The sequence below is a fragment of the Haliaeetus leucocephalus genome, unplaced genomic scaffold (assembly GCF_000737465.1).
Source record: "Haliaeetus leucocephalus isolate CR32 unplaced genomic scaffold, Haliaeetus_leucocephalus-4.0 Scaffold215, whole genome shotgun sequence".
NCBI lineage: Eukaryota > Metazoa > Chordata > Aves > Accipitriformes > Accipitridae > Haliaeetus > Haliaeetus leucocephalus.
The window spans coordinates 251,222-253,696 of NW_010972651.1; positions in this window are offsets into that span (position 1 = coordinate 251,222).

Here is a 2,475-nt window from a genome sequence, read left to right on the forward strand (position 1 = left end):
CCACCCACGTAGGGACCAGGGGGACACTGGGCTCCAGCCAGCACCTGCTCAGGCAGCATCTCCTCCACAGCTACATCTGCTTCCCACAGGTCTGCATTGCCAGGATTTGCTGTGCTGGGGCTCTGCGGGGGCTGCAGGTCGCCACCAGAAGGTCTCCAGGCTGGTTGGAGCTGGCACTGGCCTCCCTCGCTTTCCCTGCTCAGGTCCCTGTGGACATCATAGCTGTTGCTCTGCGTCTGTGATGCTTTTTCAGCCTCTTTTTGCTCTTCACTGTCTTCTGTATCTTTTTTTTTTTGCAGCCCTCTCCATCTGCTCCTCTCCTCTTTCCCTTTGCATCATTTAACTCACAACCCCTGGGGAGTTTTCACCCACCACCACCGGCTCCGCTGGCCCAAAGCCGCCCTGAAATGCTGCGTCAAGGAGTCGAGTGCCCAGGGCAGGAGGAAGAGCTACGAAATAACCTCCACGGCCGGGTGACGCTGGGTCTGTTTGTGCACCGGCTGGATAAATCAGCCAGAAGACTCGGTGTCCAGAGCACACGTGTGTGCGTTTAGCCCTTTATATGCTACATAAGTGAAGGGCAGGAAACAAAACCTTCATCAATTAACATAATGACAGGTATTTCCCTGTTCTTAGGCCAGGCCTAGTCGAGCAAAACACTTAAGTACATGATTAATTCGAAGTCTAAGAGACTTAAGCACATGCTTAAGTGTTCTGCAGCTCTGGACCTAACAACAGAGGTTTCTACAGAGCAATCCATGCTCACGACATGTTACAGTGGTGCTTAGATGTATGGATTAAGGGTGCCATAAACAGTTGAGATATTCTGTTTAAACAATCATTTGTTGACAAGACTATTCTAAGCCCATCGAATCCCTAAGTGATAGATGTATGTTGTCTTTCTGAGTCTCATGCTGTATCAGCCATTGATTTTTTTCAGCCTGGATGCTAAGGTAACCTTTACCTGAGAGCTTAAGCAGAAAGCGATGGGTGTATGCTCACCATACCAGCCACTGTTTGCACTGCTGGAGCCAGGACAAAGCGAAGACTCAGCTTTGCATCCATCCCCATAGCACGAGGCTGCCCTGGACCGCTCCAAGGGCTGGGGATGAAGGAGCACGTCTGGCCAGTATCGTTCAGTGCTGCAGCACACAGGCTATGGGGCGACAGCTGGGGACATCGGCCGAGGGATGCTTCCCCCTTCCCCTGAGGCATGAGGCTTTGCCAGGGTCTTGCTCCAACCCAAATTATGTCTCAGGGTGGTTTCTCATCCCCAGTCCTCTACGGGCCACCCTGGGAAGCAGCAGCGTTGTCCTGCCATCCATCTCCCCACTCAGCACCCACTTCAGGAGACATTTGTCTCCCGAGACCCACGGGTGCCCTGATGGCTCTGTCCCTGTGTGGGTGCTATGCCGGGACACCCTTCTTTGAGATCTGTTTTAATCACATTTATACAGTGTAACCAGGGGAAGGAATCTATTGACAGTCTGTCTTCACATTTCTGTCAATTATTCTGGAGACATCATTAAATCCAAGAGTGGATCTTAATTTAACGTGTTAGCTAACGGGTTATTTAATTAGTTTTCAATACCCCCCCAAAAAAGTGGGGGTGGGAAAATGGGCTAAGTATTAAGGGGAGAAAAAAACAAACAACTGAGAACGAGACGATGAGCACATCCAGGTTTCCCGGATCTGCAGAGAAATCGTCTCCTCGGCCCCTTCGCCCCTTCTCTCACAAGAAAGAGCCCTGTTGCGTTTCCCCTTCTCCCCACTGTGTTCAATAATAAATGAAAATGGTAAAAAGCAATTCATACACAGGCTAAGCATCTGGATTTATTATCAAGACAATTACACCGAGGAGAATTCCCGGAAAATTACTCTTTGAAGTCTTTCTCTGCCACCCCCTCCTAGTTTGGACAAATACAGCAGCAATTACTGCTGCGGGAGAGAGAAGGGTACGGGGAAAGGGGTGCCACTGCCTCGCACCCCAGCCAGGCTGGCTCTTGGGGTGGCATCTGCCATGGGGGTGGCTTCGTGCCCAGGGCGGTGGTGGAGTTTAGTAGGAGGGGGGGTGGATTTGGGGTTAGAGGATGCACATGTTTCCCTTGGACGGGTCTGTGTGATGGGTATGGGCTGTGGCCGGCCCGCACTCTGTGTGTGTGTGTCTGTGTGATATGAGCCACTTTGGATTATTTTAGTGACAAGTGCCCCATGACCCAAGCAAGCCAGGGTGGGCGAGGGGCAGGCCTGAGCACCCCATCCTGTGGGGACCCACTGCCTGTCCCTACAGAGCCCAGAGCGGCTGCTTGATCTGGCTGGGGGTCTGTGGGGGTCTGGCAAGTCCGTGCCTTGACCCTGCCTCGTCCCCCGTTCCTGCCTCGGCTCCCATTTTACCTCCTTTCCATCCCTGCCTTGTCCCTATCCCTGCCTCATCCCCTTCCCTGCCTCGTCCCCTTCCCTGCCTTGTCCCCTTCC